Genomic DNA, 20315 nt, shown 5'->3' on the forward strand with positions numbered 1-20315 from the left:
GCCCACCAAGATCTAACAACCATCCCATTCTCAACCATAGCCCTGTTATCCAGGCCTTCATATTTCCTTTCCTGATCTTCCCAGGACTTGGGAATACTCTTTGCCCCATATGCTTATTGGTATTTTTTTTAATCGTAAGAAGGTTGTTGTGGTTGTAGTTGTTTTCACATGCGAGGAACCCAAGAATTAAATTCTCATTTATTCTGTTTTTTTTTTTCTGATGTAAGAATCTTAATTCCCTTCACATTCCTTATATTTGATGTCTATTGTTCTCCTGATTTTCTTGAATATTTTCTAAGAGGCAGCTACACACTTAGTCTTCCTGCTTTTGTCTTATCAAGTGACAAGTCTGCTGGAAGGAAGAAGTACCTCACACATTTTACACTGACTTGAACCTTAGACAAGTTTAGTTTTGGCTGTAATTGGAAATTTAAGAAAAGGCTTATCTCACTCAGGATTGCCTGAGAACTAGTTAAGTCCCTTGGTGTCTGATTCCTTCTCAAAATAGAGCTCTTGTGTCTCAGAAACCAAGCATAGTTTTCCATTTGGTCCCCAACCAAAGAAAATACTGTCAGTTCCAGTGAGTCAAATACAAGACTGTCTGTGCCAGTCCATTAAAAGGAAAATCATTCAACTGATGACAGTAGACAAACCAGAGTGAAAAAAAGTGTGGTGTTACTTCTCACTGAAGCAGGCATGGATACTTTAGTTTATCATGAAGAAATTAAAAACAAGGGTACTCCCCATACTGTTGTATGCACATACACAATGGGAGCCATACTTCTTTGTAAACTGGTGTGCCAAGAAAGCTATTTGAAAAGCAAAAGCTAGTAACAGAACTTGAAAGTTATGCTGACACTTCCGGTACTCTGGGGAGATTCTTGTTCAGGGGATTGGGAATTTTGAAGTTGTTTTTGCTTCTGATGATCCCTGCCATTTTAGGCAGGTGTTCCTTTGTGGCCCCGTTTTTACACTGTGCAGTGAATGGTAACAGCAGGACTGTTGGATAGTTCGTTCGTTAGTGAAATGGACTTATTGTTGAGCAAGGCGTTTACAGGAAATATCTGCAACTAAGCTTAACTACTAGGAGAGAAGCAAGTCTACGTTCCCTCTTTTTAAAAGGAGGTCCATGGATGGTCATCTTGGGAGAGTATTGTTACCTCTGGAGCCTTTCATTCTTCTGGTTCTCAGTCAACTTAGAGACTTATTTTAATTTCTCCTCTCAGTTAAAGAACGAGAGGAGGGCAGTCTCCTCTGAATGTTAGCCAATACCAACATTGGATAGCCCTCTAGATAGTACTTAAGTTTTACTGCTATCTCTTGCTAAAGAGCTAAATCCAAAGATAGGAATTTCCAGTGATAGAATTGCAGTTACACGTGGTGGGGGAAACATTTCCAGTTGTCTCAAACTCATAGTTGATCACTTACTCCATCTACTATTAAGGGAGTCTTGGATCCAAGAATATATTGAAAAATGGTAATGATTTCACAGGCAAACACTGGCAAACTCTAGAATATTCCCATTGTCAAAATTAAAAAGAGATTCTAATTTGCTTCATGGCTTCATGGGTCAGCCAGATTGATATCTTTCCTGTTTAGACTTTTACTTAATGTCCTGTTTTCCTGGCAATGCATGACATACATTTCCTTATTGCCTTCTGAAGCTCCGGAGCATCTGGAAAGTTTTCCTCTCCCTTTCACAAATTGCTTTGAAGACACTTAGTAGCAGTACCAAGGAAATTTATTTTCCTGCAGAGCAGATGAGGTTGGACAAGAGCAGAATGAACTTTCTCATGTTTTCCAGTGAGAGTCAAGTATTTCCATTCTACTTATTCCTTGCACTTTAAACCATCACTTCTCATAAGAGATTTTTATAATAGCAAATGCAAGGCATAAAACTAAAATTCATTGTGCATAAAGAATATGTATTACAAGATTACTCCTAACTTTGAGAATCATTAAGTCTTTCCCAGAAGATAAGGTGAATACTCTCCTGACTGCGTAGTGACTTTGTCTCAGCTTCTTTATCTAGCCAATTTCTCACCTTCTCCTCTCAGCGCCACACCCAGAGCCATGACCTTCTCACATCCCCATTCTTGCTACCAAATACCCGGCACTTAAGCACGCACTGGTTTATGTTGTTTATTTGTTACCTTCTTTACCATTTTACATTATATTGCATATGCATATAAAATAATTATGTTTCCCCAGGAATTTATTCTTTTGGTCAAATTGAAAGTCTGACAGCTATGTTGTTTCAATCCTCTACTTGATTTTGAACCCGGGACTAATCACATATACACATGTAGGTTCTTGAGGTTAGTTTCTTTAGCATCCCCAGCCATCATAGTCATTCATGTTCACAAAGCAAAACATGGTTGCTGAAAGGGAGGATCTGGGGTGCCTCCAGCATACCAGTACTGAAGACATGCTTGCTGGTACCCAATGTGGACGTGGGTCACAGATGGACTACAACGTGGCTCCATGTAGTCATTGTTTAGGACCTGAGATGGGAAAACTGCAAACAGCAACATCAAAATAAACGCTTTAAGGTCACCTGGAGCATACCTTAAAATAATAAAGTATATTAACCATGGAATGCTAGACACAACAATTAGAAATATCCAATTAGAAACAGTAACAGTATCTTTTAAAAAGAGCTCATACAAAACCTAAAATAAATCATTTATTGCTCAAGTCCAATCAAATTTATATGCACACATGTGTACATGAAAGCCAGTTATAAGTGTAAAGTGACTAATATAATAAGGAAAATTATATGTTTACGTATCATCTATTATTCATCATCCATGGAGGATAAGAAACCGTTCTCAACTCAATATTTAGTTCTCTTAAATATCATCATAAGAGATTTTTATATTATCAAAAGTGAGTCTTGAAACTAATATTCATTATGCATCAAGAATGTGTTAGGCATTATATAATTTTAACTTTCATTTTTATCTTTGAAACCATAGTGTGAGATTAGATATTGTTACCTTCATTATCTTTAGAAGAGAAAAGCAAACTCCAGTGAGGCTGAATAATTTATCTATCTTGGGGAGCAGTGGAACCAGGGTTCAATGCCAGGACTGTAAGCTCCAAAATTCATTATTTCCCAACATGCCAAAAACAAAAACAAAACAAAACAAAATACTTTGGGAAAATCACATGTTTTCACAATGTCAGACTTAACAAAGATATTTTTTAGGTGCAAGATAGTCACTAATGGAAACAATAATCTTCAGTTAAATAAAGAAATTGACATGTCTACTAAAACTTGATGAACATTAATTGGTCTGGTCATTAATTGGGCCTCATACCCTTTCTGGGTTAACTGGGTTTCATACCCTTTCCTCCCCACTTCCCTCCCCAGCACATTTGCCCCACTAGGCTATAGAAACCTACCCAACTTTTATTCATGTTTGTTCTACTGAGACCCACAGCAATCCAGGACCTGCTCCCCACATACCTTATGGATCTGTTTTATGTTAAAGGTATAGTTCTTAAACATGGAACAAATTTGTTCTGTGAAGAAAATTAATTGGAGAGATTGCAACTCAGAGGAATCAAGCATCACCATATGTGAGGGCGAGGCAATGGGTTGGAAAAATTATTTTGAGGGAAAGTCTGCATAGCAATGCATAGGACACAGGGTTAGTGTCAGAGGCACAGGCCACAGCTCAGAAGAGTCCTGTGCTTGACTTAATGCTCTTCTGTTACCACTTTGAAATTTTTAATAATTTTATATTTGAACTTGTGTTTTGTAAGTGAAGTTCAATGGGATGATGGAGCATGAATGTGAGCAGAGGAGACATACAAATCATGTGTGTCCACTGTTCCTTGCTGCCTATTCAAGGATAGCGTTTGTGATGCTCCACGAACACAGGATTCTAGAGGACCCAGATGTCAGACTCAAAGAGAGCATAAGGTAAGCATGTTAAGTCTCTGAGTGAGTTTGCTGAGGCACTGACAGCCCCAGGGGCCACCCCTTCTGTTCAAGTCAGAGCTTTCCAATACAGAAAAAGGTCAGTTGCATTCTAAGGAAAATGACCTCCAGGGAACCCCATCATGTCCTTTCTTAATCCTGTTACTTTCCTGTATTTGCCTAACCATCTGTAATGAAAGTGGAGACAGGAGGAAATGGAAAGATAGGGAAACTCATAGTTCTTTATCTTTTCAGTTCTAACTTGCTCATCAGTAAGCTGAAGTTAGAGAATGTCAGGAGAATGTGTGCCTTGGTAGGCGCACAAGGCACACAAGGCCACAATGATAAAATGATGACGATGACATAAAAATAACAACAAAATCTAGAACCATCAGCAATCAAGTTGAATGGCAGTCTGACAACTACAGAATTAAAGAAACCACATCTACCAGACTGGTAGGAGGGGTGGAGATGCAGAATGGGCTGCTCCCACATCTGTGTGGTGAATAAGAACTTGGGAGGGATATCTTGGGGGTGAGGAGGCTCACTCCTACACCAGGCCCTCCAGCTCAGGGTGCCAGTGCCAGGAAGATAAGCCCTCATAACCTTTGGCTGCAAAACCCAACAGGGATTGAGTCAGTGGAAGAAACTTCTGAAGTCCCAAGCAGTTCTCTTAAAGAACCACATACAGATTTACACAGACTCATTCCCTTTGAGCTCTAGCACTGGTGTCGCAGCTTGAAAAGTATCAGTGGCCTACAGGGAGAAAGTGAATTTTCTGGCAGGCCATTGTTTATTTTTTTTAAACCCTCCCCCAACAAAGCCATAGAACCAGCAGGCTGGTGCCATATCTGAAATTCCATCAACCCAGTTAACACTGCTTGTCCTATCCTGGAAATCCCTTAGGACTCCAACCCACCCACATTATGGGCCCACTCAAGCTGCTCTTCCATATGAATGGCTGGTCTTGGCTCACGCTTCTCAATTTCCTAAATCCTCTCAAATAAGCAACAGCTGGCCTCAGTGAGCCTCCAGACCCCATACCCCTTGCTAAGTGGCCCCAGGCCCAGCACTAGCTGCAGCCAGACCAGATTCACAGTTAGGCTTTGCATGGGAATCTCCAAGGCCAGAACAAGTAGCAGTCATCTCAGATTGCTTTATAGCCCAGATAGCGTGGCCCTGGGCAAAACACAGGTGGGGGCTGACCATGGCCTGCATCACCTGAGAAACTCCAGAGTCACATCAGAGCACCACCACACTACCCCTGCACAACTGATCCTCCATGGATGGTTGAGGTTGGTGGTCAGTTGTCACAGCCAGTCCTTGTAGCTGACTGGTCTGGGTAAATCCTTCCCATTGATCTGTCAACTGCAATCAAGGCTCACCTACAAAAAGAGGGTATATATAGTCCACATGAAGGGCACATTACAAGTACCCAAGTTGGATGACAGGAGAGGCTGTGCTACTGGAACCTCAAGGACACCTACTACATTAGGCCACATTACCAAGACAGAGAGTCATAGCAGCTCTACCGACTACATAGAAATAAACACAGGGAGGCTGCCAAAATGAGGAGACAATGAAGCATTGCCAAAATGAAAGAACAAATCAAAACTCCAGAAAAAGAACTAACCACTGGTGATAAGGATGCTCAAGGAACTTAGGGAGGACCTCAACAGCATAAAAAAGATCCAGTCAGAAATGAAGTATTCACTAATTGAAACAAAGAACAATTTACAGAGAAGCAATAGAGTGGATGAAACTGAGAATCAAATCAATGATTTGGAACATAAAGAAGCAAAAAACAACCAATCAGAACAACAAGATGAAAAAAGAAACTAAAAAAATGAGGATAGTATAAACAGCCTCTGGGACAACTTCGAGTGTTCCAACATTCACATCATAGGGATGCCAGAAGGAGAAGAGAAAGAACAAGAAATGGGAAATTTATCTGAAAAAATAATGAAAGAAAATTTCCTTAATTTTGATTAAGGAAATAGACAAGCAAATCCCGGAAGCACAGTGAGTCCCAAACAAGATGGATGCAAAGAGGCCCACTCCAAGGCACATAATAATTAAAATGCTAAAGGCGAAAGATAAAGAGAGAATCTTAAAAGCAGCAAGAGAAAAGCAGTTGGTTTCTTAACAGCAGAATTCCCATGAGATTGTTAGCTGATTTTTCAAAAGAAACTTTGCAGTCTGGAAGGAATTGGCAAGAAATACTCAAAAGTCATGAAAAGCAGGGACCTACAGCCAAGATTGCTCTTCCCAGCAAAGCTATCATTTAGAATTGAAGGGCAGATAAAGAGCTTCCCAGACAAGAAAAAACTAAAGGAGTTCATCATTACTAAACATTATTATATAAAATGTTAAAGGGACTTATTTAAGAAAAATAAGATCAAAACTATGAACAATAAAATGGCAACAAATACATATCTATCAATAATTGAATCTAAAAAAAAAGCAAACAAGAAGATCAAGGACAGAATCATGGGTACAGGGAGTGTTTTGATGGTTGCCAGATGGGAGGAGGAATGGGGGAATAGGTGAAGAGGTGAGGGGATTAAGAAGTATAAATAGGTAGTTACAGAATAGCTGTGGGGATGTAAAGTACAGTATAGGGAATGGAGTAGCCAAAGAACCTCTGCAAGAGCCAGGGGCATGAACAATGATGTGAGGATTATCTGAGGGAGTGGAGGATGCTGGGTGGAGGAGGGCAATTGGGAAAAAATGGGACAACTGTAATAGCATTATCAATAATATATAATTAAAAAAAAATCCCCTTCCCCCCAGAAAAAGAGTACTGTTGTAGTTGTACATTGGATGAGGAAGAAAGGAAAGAATAACAAAAAAGAAGAATAAGGAGAAGGAGAAAGAGAAGAGGTGGGGGAGGAGGAAGAGGAGGAGAAGTAGTAAAATGAGCCCTGACTGGGTGGCTCAGTTGACTGAAGCATTGTTCTGTATGCCAAAAGTTTGCAGGTTTGATTCTGGTCAGAGCACATACATAGGTTGTGGGTTTGATCCCTATTCTCGGTGTGTACAGGAGGGGGGACATGTTTTTCTCTCATTTCAATATTTCCTCTCTCTCTAAAAATGTTCAGGTTTATCATTTTTAAAAAAGTGGAATGAAAACAATGTTTTATGTGAGCATTTCCATTACTTTGGTGAGAATGAAATGTATATGCAAGTACTGATTCAAACTACGAAAAGGAATTATGTAATTCAGTGATTCTGCTTAAGAATTAAATGTTCTTATATTTGCATTTAAAGCTGGCACTGTACAATATAAAGATGAACAGTGAAGTTCATGCTAACGATGTAAAATTTTAATTTGTTTTTTACTTAGAAGTTTAAATAGCAACTGAAAAATATCATGTAAAATCAAGAGAGAAACTGCAGAAGAAAAAAAAATATTTATATTTTAGTAAATTTAATGACATTTTTCTTGCTTTTAAACAAGGGATCCACCTTTTCATTTGGCACTGGGCCCTGCGGTTCACGTAGCTGGCCCTGGTTGGAAGCCTTGCTTCCCTCCCTGACAGTGGTCAGGATTATACCCCAGCAAGGAAGATTGTTAGGAACTACTCTGGAGACATTGGCCAGCCCCAAGGAAGAACTTCCACGGACTTAGGAGCTCACCAATGTACAATGGACGCTCCCCCAATTCACTTGAAAGAGAGACCTATGAGAGTGTGGGCCATCCCACACATACTGGGGTTCCCATGGGTTTTAGGCCTTTGCTCTATGAACAGACTGCCAACGGGCCTGCAAACACCAGAGGAAAGGGTCAAACTGGAGAGCATCCAGGTAAACATTGGATCCCCAGGAAAAATAGAAGGCAATCTTGAAACAAACTACTTAAATTCTTGTACAACCAAGCATTTGGAAAATATATCAATGATTGGTATGTAGAAAACGGTGCAATGCCAAAAGAAGTGTGACAAAAATTGATGATGTAGAAAAAATCATCAGAATGTACTACATTGCCTTTCTCTACACCTCATAATGCTAATACTCTCTGTGAGGTTAAATAAAATTGTTCTATGGCTGTGTTTGGAGGATTGGGAGAGGGAAAGTAAAGTAGAGGAACTTATCTAGCATAAGAGGAAGCCAATAGACAATGTCTGACACTGTTGAATCAAGGACTTACAGGGTACAAGCATTACTGAAGAACATGAAGATAAACTCCAGAACAAATAGACAAGAAAGAAAAAAAGTGCACCCCCAGGAGAATGGCTGGAGGGGATGAGGGGATGAGACAACAAGCAGGGGACAGTTGTTTTTCTTCATAAATGTTTTTGTCTATTTAATTTTTTACTCTGCACAGGCATTGCATTGGTAAATCTTTACAGTAAAGAAAAAGAAACACCAGAAAATGAAAAGAAAATAATATCGATTATCTCACGGAATTTCCAGGAATACTGGATAACTGCCTGAGAGTTCATGAAGTATCCTGGTGAGGACAATGTTGCTCCCTCTGTTGGACCATGCAAGCCCCCTGGCTCTGCCTCTGCTACCACAGTGTCACGGGACATCATTGGCAGCTCCTGTTTCCCACCATTCCTGTATCTTTCTGTCATTGCTATCAGGTCCTGGGTGTTGGGTGTTGGATATTGGCATCTGATTACCTGAGACTTGGTTGTGTGATCATGAACGACAGCCAGTTTGGTGGAGATGGCAGAGGAAGGGCCTTTTTGTGTAGGAGGGGGTGTGCTCTGCCTCCCATAAAAATTTATATAGCGAAGCTGTCTATATCTGGGAAGGAGATTCTGGACAGTAGAAAGGAATGTCAAGTGTACACCATGGTTATTTCCTGATGAAAGTACCAACCACTCACAAATAGTTTATTTTTTTCCTCTCTGTCAGGCATTTTTAGGGAATCTTTAGCTTTTGAAGACTTTAATATAGGGGAGGGTACATGATTATCTATCTATCTATCTATCATCATTTATGCCTATCATCTTTTTTTCTCTCTCTCTACCTATCTATCATTTCCCTATCAGTAAATCTACCTATCTCACACTAGGTCCAAGTGTTGCCATTAGTAAAACAATGATATGATATAGCAGATAGTTTGGAAAAGTGTATTTGTGTGTATCCAGTGGAGTGATTAGACACACAAATTCCAAAGGAAACCAGAATGCTCTACAAATCAAAAACTTGCAAACAAGAAATAAATTTTAAAAAAATCATTATGCACACAAAAGGAATATAGAACATCTCCCAAAAGAAAACAATGCCTCTTCCATTTTCCCCTTCATTAAGACTATGAAGACTGAAGAGCACTTTTCCAAAAAATCCCAGTAACAACGTAGAAAGATTGGGACATGCTATGGAATTGCCTGTAACTTCTGTAGGGAATGTACGTGATGTTCATTACAAATCCCTGGGGTGGATTAAGGGCTCTGCATCAAGGAATATACATAAGAAGAAGCCAGTGCAAGACCTGCCATTTCTTCAACCAAATCACAGTTGGGAGTTTGGCGAGAGAAGAGTATCAGCTTTATATGCCTCCTATTGAGTTAGATTATTAAACATAAGTTTCTATTAACTAACTTTTATTCTGGTGATTTTGGGCTTTCAATGACACTAAGAGGGTTGACAGACATATTTGTTGCATATTTCATGTACTCCCGAAAGATTCGGCATTGCGAGGAATCAGGTGGGGAGGGAAGGAATGGATGTGCCAGCAGAATCGGTATTCCAGGAAAACAGTCTGAGAAACGTGTGGCAGGGACTAGCCATGATGTTCTAGATAATAAGTGTGTATTACACATTTGTATCTATTTGTAATATTGTATATTGTATATGGGCAAAACACAGCAGTATCTTAAATTGAGCAAGTAATAATTTTTCAGCTTTCTTCTTACTAATTCTAGGTTTGTTGTGCTGTAAGATTTTCTATGAAGCCCTCTGAGAATACTCCTCCACCTGGATTTAAAGTACTTTGCATTTCCTCTAGTGTGAAACCAATTCACTGCGGGTAGAGACCTAAGTAATTACAAATATCAGATGCAATTTTCAATTGCATTTCTTGTCTGAAAGCGGTATTCACCGAAAAATATAACTTTATGTGAGCATATTAAGAGTTTGTTTGCTTGAAGAACAAAGCCCTTGCAGATAGCTGGTGAGCTATGATCAGGTGAAAAAGTCAGTCTGATCTCCACATTTAATGAAGTTGATAAAGAAAAATCATTAATTCAAATTCTTGGAGATATGTGTTCATGCTGGGTATAGAGGAAATGAGGCTTTAAACAGGTGGCCATGATATTTGGGAAAAAGCCCGATTGATTTTAAACTGCAATTCAGAGTGAAGAACAGAATGTTGATACTAGCAGCGTCTGGCAGGCAGCTCAGTGGAACATTTAGCCTTGCTAGAATTAGGCTTCATACCAACCTGACGAGGTTTATTTCCAGATTGGAAATCTGACAGAGATATAGAAAGTAGTACATGCATAGTTATAACTTGAAGCTGACCGAACAGTTCTTGACCATCCACTGTGTTAGGGTCCTGTACTGTCTATAGATGATTTGGGGGTAAGGTGCAGGAGTGGTGTATGGGGAAAAAGGCAGGGAGGGTTACAATTAAAATAATTAAAGCATCCTTCTCACCTTTAAGTTAAATAGAAACATTTTGGGAAGGAAGGCATCTTATAAATCAAATAATCCAGTTGGTTCTTCTGCTACTTGAATATTATCTGTTTCCGTTGTGTCCATGGGTGTAAAGTTTATTTTGTGGATCTATTCAGAAAACTCTAATCCTTCATCCCCATGATAGCCCTTCACACTTTTGAAGGAAGTTATGGTGTGTTCTGTAACTCTCTGTTTTGAAGATCAGATGTTCCTGTTTCCTTCAAGCGTTCTTCCTCACAGAGTTTCAGCACTTTCATCATCCTGTAATTCTTCTCTGAATTCATTCACTTATCAAATATTTAGTGTGTACTACCTTGTATGCCAGGCATGCCTACATCTGGGGTCCAGAAATAATAAGATACAGTCCCTTCCATAAAAGAGTTCTAGGGCTAGAGGGTAAGACAAATAGATATGGAAATATACTGTAATAGAGAAATGCATGGAGTATTATGGGAGAATCATTTGTCTCTTTTGTAAAGAAATAAGCAAAACGTCTTAGGTTGGGTTTGACTGGGACAGAACAGACAGGATTTCTCATATGACTTTATGACTTTGATCTCTCTCTTTTTTAAAAGTATATTTTATTGTTTATGCTATTACAGTTGTCCCATTTTCCCCCCTTTTGCCCCCATCTGCTCAGTACCCTCCTTCCCTCTAGCAATACCCACCTTAGTTCATGACCATGGGTCATACACGTAAGTTCTTTGGCTTCTCCATTTCCTATGCTGTTCTTAACATCCCCCTGTCTATTTTGTACCTACCAGTTATGCTTCTTAATCCCCGTACCTTTTCTCCCATTCTCCCCTTCCCCCTCCCAGCTGATTACCCTCCAAATGATCTCCATACCTATGATTCTGTTTCTTTTCTGGTTGTTTGGTTAATTTTTTTTTCTAATTTTTGTGAATTTGTTGCCATTTTAATGTTCATGCTTTTGCTCTTCTTTTTCTTAAATAAGTCCCGTTAACATTTCATGTAATAATGGCTTGGTGACGATAAACTCCTTTAGCTCTACCTTGTCTGAAAACACCTTATCTGCCCTTCAACCCTAAATGATAGCTTTGCTGGATAGAATAACCTAGGTTGTAGGTCTTTGTTTTTCATCACTTTATGTACTTTATGCCAGTCCCTTCTTGCCTGCAAAGGTTTTTTTTTTTTTTGGTTTTTTTTTTTTTTTTTTTGAGCAATCAGCTGACAGTCTTATGGAAACTCCTTTGTAGGTAACTCTCTGCTTTTCTCTTGCTGCTTTTAAGATTCTCTCTTTATCTTTAACCTTTGGCATTTTAATTCAGATGTGTCTTGGTGCAGTCCTCTTTGGGTCCAACTTGCTTGGGGCTTATTGTGCTTCCATTCCTTTGCCAAATTAGGGAAATTTTCTTTCATTATTTTTTCAAATAAGTTTTCAATTTCTGGCTCTTCCTCTTCTACTTGTGGCATCCCTATGATTCGGATGTCAGTACATTTGGAGATGTCCCAGAGGTTCCTAAGTCTATCTGCATTTTTTTGAATTCTTGTTTCTTCTTTCTGTTCTGGTTGAATGTTTATTTCTTCCTTATGTTCCAAATTGTTGATTTGAATCCCAGCTTCCTAACCTTTACTGTTGGTTCCCTATGGATATTTCTTTATTTCACTTAGTGTAACCCTCATGTCTTCCTTTATGTGGTTGCCATACTCAGTGAGTTTTCTGAGTGTCCTGATCACCAGCATTCTGAACTCTGCATCTGATAGGTTGGCTATCTCCATTTCATTTAGCTCTTTTCCTGGGGGTTTGTTCTGTTCTTTCATTTGGGCTATATTTCTTTGTGTTTGTTTCTGTGTATGAGGTAGAGCTGCTTTTACTCCCTGTCTTAGCAGTGTGGTCCATGTAGAAAAGGCACCTGTAAATTGTGTGGGGCAGAGGATTAGGTAGTTGCCAGGGCAGGGCAACCCACTTCACTGCTATGTTTCTGCGTAGGGGGAGGGCTTGGAGACAAGACAATGCCACGGCCTGGCTTCTGAAGGTTTGCCTGGCCCTTGCCCCATTTTCAGTCACTTCATCTGCTTCTCAGATGTGACTGGTACTCTTTTAGATGCTGCCTTGGTGATGAAACCTAGAGTGGATCCGTTTGTGTACGTTCTAAGTCTAGGTGGGCCCTTTAAACAAGGAAAATCCAGGGGTTTCTTCCTCCGCCCCAAACCCTACTGGTTTTTACAGCCAGAGGTAATGGGGATTTATCTTCTAGATGCTGGAATCCTAGGCTGTATGGTCTGGACTGGGGCTGGGATCACTTGCTCCCAAGATATCCCTCCCGATTTTGATCCATCACACACGAATGTGGTATTGGCCCTTCCACTGTCGCCGCTACCTCTCTGTGCTACACTGCCTCTCTGCCCTGCCTCTGCAACTTCACCTCTCCTACGGATCTGGATGAATGTGGCTTTTTAAAATTCTTGGTTGTTGGACTTCCATGCAGCTTGATTTTCTGACAGTTCTGGGTGTTGTTTGTTTTGAGATCTGGTTGTAATTTTTTCTATGGCTGTGTGAGGAGGTGAGGTGGGTCTACCTATGTTTCTATCTTGAGTGGAAGTCTGATCTCTCTTTATCATACTTGTCAAAAATTTATTTAATTGATTCTTATTTGCATTAAAATCTGGTTTTATTCCTATCAATTTCTTCTATTTTAAAACCTAGTTACTCTTTCCAGCTTTTGAGTTTATTAATTAATTATTAATTAGTCCTCTTGATCTCTAGTATTGTCTAACTCTATATACATTTCCTTTGGTTCCTGCTTTAACCACACTCCATGAGTTTTGGTATATGAGGTTCTTGTGGTTGCTCAGTTATAAACAATTTGTAAAGTTAGGTTTGTCTAACCACAAAGTTCTCCCAATGACTCTCCTCAGGTCCCATCATGCAAAAGCCCTTCACCAGATCCTGCTGTCCCTGCTAAGAGGATACTTGGAGCAATTGCCCCTGCAGTGGGTCACTTTCCCTGCAGCAGCCCCCTTGCCCTCCACTGCTATTTTAAAAGAAGCACCAACATCCTTTCTAATTAGGGCGGACAATGAGGGGAGCTGGCAAATGCGTGTGTTTTTGTTAGCTATGTTGCCAATATGAGGAATAGAGTTCTGAGAAAGACCCCTTGCCAGAGCAACTAGTTAAAACAAGAATATGATTGCACCTAGATTTCATCAGAATTTGAGGAGGTGCATCATTGAGCAATGCAGGAAGGGGGTTGGACTTGTATAAATCTATTCTCCTACTCAAAGCATTCAAGTTCAGTGTTAGCACTGGAGATCCTCAGAAAGCTTTGTTTCAAGTGGATGACTGGTGGGCTGGAGCTTAAGAGGGAGGCTATTTGGAGTCAGTAGGAGACCCAGACTCTAGTGAGGATGGGGGCTTGGCTAGTATCTTAAATTTGTAAAGAGGCCTCGGTATGGTTCTCAACAAGAGGACATTTGCCCCCCAGGGGACATTTGGCAATGTCTAGAGACCTTTTCAGTTGTTATAAAGGGTGGAGAGTACCACTGACATCCAATAAGTAGAGACCAAGGAAGCTGCAAAATATCCTATATTATATAGGACAGCCCTTCACAATCAAGAATTAGCCGACCTGAAGTACCTATAGTTCTGAGGATGCAGAACCTTGTTGTAGAGTAACATATACACTCTACAAACAACATTTACCGATGATAAATACACTTATCATTGATAGGTTCTTGGAAGCTGACTTTAAATGAAATCAACTTTGCCCTAGGCTAATTGACAGAAACAAGAATTATGTTCTTAGGGCATATTTCTTGTCACACACACACACACACAAAATCACCAAATGTATAAATGAAGACCCAAAACACTTCTAATATTAAATATTGAAATAAATATGAGCTATACACTTAAGAAGAGTGAATAAAAACAAGTCAGATAATGAGTTTTCAATCTGCTTATTCCTGTTCAGGGTTATAGTGGGAAGAGTCTCTCTGGAATCTCAAGATACCAGGCAGGACATTCTGGACAAGACAGCCTTCCTTGGTAGGGTGCATTCACACCCACACTCACACTCAGTCAGACTGAGACTGGGACAATGTAGACATGCTAATTCACCTAACTGCACAGTTTGGAATGTGGGAAGAAACCAGAGTCCATGGAGAAAACCCATGCAGACAGGGGAGAACATGCCCACTCTACACAGACAGTGTCCTTGGCTGTGAATCAACTTTTTTTTTCTTATCAATATTATAATGAAACTGTGTTGAACAAAACAATGTTATTTGAGGGAGGACTTGCTGTGTTTTGTAGTGACGCTGGCCCCCATGTTGGAAAGACAGCAGGGAGAGCTTCAGTGCGCCAGTGGGAAACCACCTTCTCTGAAAAAAAAAGGGGCTCCCACTGCTCAGCAGAGAAGAAGGTTATTTTTTTAAAGGTTTTATTTATTTATTTTTCCAAGGGCGAAGGGAGGGAGGAAGAGAAGGAGAGAAACATCAATGTGTGGTTGCTTCTCTAGCACCCCCTACTGGGGACCTGGTTCGCAACCCAGGCGTGTATCCTGACTGAGAATTAGACCTGTGACCCTTTAGTTCGCAGACTGACACTCCGTCCTCAGAGCCACACCAGCCAGGGCATGAAGAGGGTTTTTGTCCCACTGCCCAGTGTCGACAGATCTTCTGATTTCCTTGGAAAATTCAAAAATCCAAATTTTTACATGAAATTTCTACATATTAAAATGCCAACAATGAGTCCAAGTGAACAAGGTTGAGAGAGCCACACAAAAGACGACTGTGAGCTGGACTTGGCCTCTGGGTGGCTACTTACAAGCTCTAGCCTGGACAGTCCTCACTCAGTGGTAAACTTGTGCGTTGTATTTGTAAGTCCAGGGATGCAAGGTGCTAGGGCAATGTTCTGGTCATCAGTCCTTCTGTCTACAAAGAGCACAACTGTACTGCTGAGGTAGGAGCCAAGGAGAGGTCTGTTTAGCTGTGTGGGAGCAAAGTACTGACGCTCTAAAATTGTTCTTTTACTGCTTAATAATTTCCCAGGACAATTTTATCTTTTCCTCTTGTAAAAGTCTCTTGGGCTCAATATGCACAGTTCATATTCTGGAATTTTCTCTTACTAATTCAAGTATCTACCCAACGGAGTTATTGAAAAGATTAAATAAGGTAATATACATAAGAGTTCATAATGTAGAGTTGCCTGGCACTAAAAGAAATGTTAGTTGACCCTAAATACAAAGACAATTCTTCACTTTTTGAATGGGAGTGTAGGTATTTTTTTTAACTGGATATAATTAGTGACCAGTTCCTGGGATAATGAGCTGAGTTCACTTGCTTGAGTTTGGAGGGTAAACACATGTTCTTTGTGTCTGGGAGGTATGCTTGAGAGTTCCTTTGTCTCTCCCTGCTTTGGGGGAAAGCAAATTTGGCATGGCCTTTGAATGTCTACCTCCCCCACACTTTTTTTCGTATGGAAGCTTTGTAAATTTGCCTTGTTAAAAAACAAGCACCATCTTCATACCTGCTGAAACCTAATTCTCATCCAGGGGCTATGTAATGAACAAAGAAGGTGGTAATAGCAACAGGGCAGACAGCACAGCCCACGCAGGTACACTGCCATGGCTGCACCGGGAGGGAGGCCGTTTGTACAGAACCCGTTTTACTGTGACTCTTTCACCTCCCCTAGCCCAGCCTGAGCCATGAGAAGAAGCGTTGTCAATGAGACAGGCCAATTTTACCCACCTTACACAATAGTGTATTACAGACTTTCCAAGAAGACGCCATTCAGGGTGAATCACCAAATTCAGCATGAAAAGGTTTTGATTTGCAAAAGCACTCAAGCATTTCTCTTTAGAGCGGGAGGTGGCAGGGAAGGAACGGAGGTGCATGCAGCTGCTTCACCTTTGGGCCAGGTGCGCTGGCAAGCTCTGGGCGGTGGAGCAGGGCTAATGCACTCAGCATTCACAGAGGCCTTTGTCACACCCTGGGTGCTGGGGCCCATGAATGCCTTATTTAAAGCGGAGGAGAGAGAGAAGGTGCTGCTGAGGGTGAGGTATAGAAATGTGTGGAACTGAGTCAAAGCACATGCTATAGGTTAATGGCAACTGAAATTAATGTTACAATTTTCAGGTCCTCAGTTGAATTTTACCAACACAGGTAAGAGGTGATGAGAGAGAATGCAAGGTTGAGAATTATATTATTTAATATGATTTCAATTACAAATAACAGGAAAACCTATCTAAAATGACGTAAACCTTTTTTACTCAAAGTTTGGTCTCAGAGCCGGCGGTATCACCATCACGTGGGAGCTTGCTAAAATTGCAGAATCCACAGCCCCAGCCCAAATCTTCTGAGTCAGTATCTGCATTTTAACAAGATACACAAGTTATTTGTATACACTTTATAGTTTGAGGAGCACAATCTTAAGCAAGGACTAAATCTCAGATAATAAGTAGACGAGACATGAGTGGTTCCAGGGATGGTTAATTCAGCAACTCAACAACATCACGGAGAGCCTGGGTGTTTTCCGTTTTTCTGCTCTGCTATGCTAAGTGTTCTTACTTCTGCACTCAGATTTATCCTGCTGTGGTCACAAGATGGCTGTAGAAGCTCCAGTCATCACGCTGCACAGCTGAGTGAAAGGGTAAAATTAAAAAAAGAAGCTTTCTTTCACCTATGGCTTTTAAACAGCAAAGAAACACTTTCCAGAAGCCACTTAGATGATTTCCTGTCATTTACATGTCTCATCTCTAATTGTCCAGAATTGAAATCACTTGCCTATTCCTAAACCAATCACTGACAAGGGAATTAGAATAATGATAATTGGCTAAGGACCATGCATATTTAAACTCTGGGGTCAGGTAAGGGCCTTGACTCCTTTGAAGGACATGGTGAGTAAGTATATGAACAAAAATATGTTTCCATTACTTGGAAGAAATAAGAATGGGTAGGGCAGAGAGCTGGTGGGAAGAGCAGCAGTGTGTGCTGCAAGAAATTTTTTGAAGCTGTTCACATATGTCTTGGGATGTTAGGAATTTTTTCTTAAATATTTTTTTGAGAGTTTTAAAAACAACCTCACTGAGGTTTTCCTCTATGACTGATCCAAGAGATACGTCCTAGTGACTTACATATATAGCCTGGCTAATTTGTGCTACAGGAAATTTCAATGATAGAATAGTGCAATTATAATATTTTAGAACTAGACTAGAAGGGGCTTTTTAGATTATTTAGTGCAGTGCCCCTTACCCTCTAGTTGAACTAAGAGTCTAAATGATCTGTACACTGGTCAGTTATGTTGGAACTGGGAGCATAGTTTCCCTTTATGTGTTATCATCTTGACGGAGATAGTTCATTGCAATTTGACATCCTGAATTTGAAGAAATAGATCACTTTACCTTTCTGGGGAACATGAATGGAATGATTATGTAGAATGAATCACATAGAGGCCATTTTAAGACCATCTAAGAGAAATAGGATGTAACCGAACAAGTCTTAGGATCCCAGGTGCCACTAAACCATGAGACCCACATGGGCAGGGCTCTATCTGATGCAGTCTACAGGTACTTGACAAGTGTTTGTGGGACAGTTAACAGAGTGGGTAAATGACTTAAGTACAAGTGTGTCTGTATGTCTTTCTCCAGAAAGAACTGTCATGTGACCTACCTTTACCAGAAACATTCTAATTTGGTATACATTAAAATAGGTTTTTTTTATTTATCAATTTTTAGAGAGAGAGAAAGAAGGGAGAGGAGGAACATTGATTTGTTTTTCCACTTATTTATGCAATCACTGGTTGCTTCCTGTATGTGGCCTGACCGGGGATTGAACCTGCCACCTTGGTGTATCAGGAGGATGCTGTAACCCAGTGGTGCCTAAATCCCTGGGCCGTTGACCAGTATCAGTCCATGGCCTGTTAGGAACCAGGCCGCACAGCCAGAGGTGAGCATCAGGGGAGTGAATGAAGCTTCATCTGTATTTATAGCCAGCTGCTCCCCATCATTCCCATTACTGCCTGAGCTCCACCTCCTATCAGATCAGCAGCAGCATTAGATTCCCATAGGAGCACAAACCTTTCTTGTGAACTGTGCATGGGAGGGATCTACGTTGTGTGCTCCTGATGAGAATCTAATGCCTGATGATTTGAGGTGGAGCTGAGGTGGTGATGCTAGCACTGGGGAGTGGCTGCAAACACAGGTTATCATTAGCAGAGAGGTTTGACTGCACAGAGACCATAATAAATCAATTGCATTCAGACTCATATCAACACCCTCTCAGTGAGTGGCAAGTGACAATTAAGCTGCATCTGGTGGCAGGCTGTAAAGTCATCCACCCCTCTGAGCTACGTCACCCACCCCTGGGCAGTATACATTATTTTTATTGACTTAATCTGTATGAGTGGGCTAGAACCAATAGGTCCTAAGTTTGTATTTTCTCTTCCATACTTTTATTTCTAAGGGGCAGAAGGAGAAAAGGCAAATACAACATTAGACTGCACTAATAAATGGATCATATTTAGGTCAAGGGACAGTCTTCACACTGTCCTTTGTGCTGATACTGACTGCATTTGGGATGTTTTATTAGTTCCTAGCCCCATGTTTTAAGGGGAATATTAAGTGTACAGTGATGGAAATGATAATAATAAAAAAATTAAGATCAGACATTATATTAAACACTTCAATGATTTTTTCACTAAATTATTACAAATTCTTGTGAGACAGACATCAAAAATGAGAAAATGGAAGCTCAGAGGAATTAATTAACTTAAAGACAGGTACTAAACAGTGGAGCTGGGATTTGAACCCCAAACCATGTGACTCCAAAATCCACATTTTTAACACCACAATAGCTTATCTAGCTAAGCATTTATTATATGCTAGGCATTGTTCTAAGTGTATTATTTCATTAATCCTTACAAAATCCTATGAGAAATTTTACAGGTAAGGAAACCAAGGCTTAGAGAGGTTGAATAACATACCTGTACCCTCTCAAGAATCCCTGTTAGCCTCAGGCATGAATCTTTCCTCAAAGCTCCAGGTCTCCCCACCATGGTGTTGTGTTCAGATGGTGGAGCACAATATTCAATCCTATGTTGCTCAAGAGAACAGAATTAGGATTTAGAAAAATTTTCTAATTAGTCTGTGCAAACAGTAGACCTGTCTACCCCAACTACAAGGGAGCCGGCAAGAGGTAATGAACATCACAGTCAAGGAGGTGTAATTGAATTTACTGCATGTAACTAGAGGTAGGATTTGGTCTCTCTTGCAGGGGTGTACAACATGTGGCCCATGGGCCTCATGCAGCCCAGGATGGCCATGACTACAACTCGACACAAAATCGTAAATTTACTTAAAACCTTTTTTTTTTTGCTCATCAGTTTTCATTAGTGTTTGTGTGTTTAATGTGTGGCCCAAGACAACTCTTCTTCTTCCATTGTGGCCCAGAGATGCCAAAAGGTTGGACACACCTGTGCTAAAGTATCTTTCAGGAACAGGGTTCTGTAGAGTCCAAATCTTTCTTTAGGAAACCATATCTTCAGTACTGGGTCACTCACTTGATTGGAAATGTATATTTTGCAAAAGAAAGGGTTAGGTAGAGAAAGAAAACTTTATTTTAGAAAAGAAACTTATTTTCATGCCTTTTGTTCTCTGAAACTCCTCTACTAACTGATAGACTCAGACCTCTAATTGCAATTTACTGTAGATGACATTCTTTTTCACATCTTGACATGTCAGTCTCCAAAATTTACCTTTCAAATAAGACCTGGGCCAGCATTTAGATATATTCA

This window comes from Pteronotus mesoamericanus, unplaced genomic scaffold, assembly GCF_021234165.1.
Source record: "Pteronotus mesoamericanus isolate MK-2021 breed Mesoamerican mustached bat unplaced genomic scaffold, CSHL_Meso_final scaffold_31, whole genome shotgun sequence".
Lineage (NCBI taxonomy): Eukaryota > Metazoa > Chordata > Mammalia > Chiroptera > Mormoopidae > Pteronotus > Pteronotus mesoamericanus.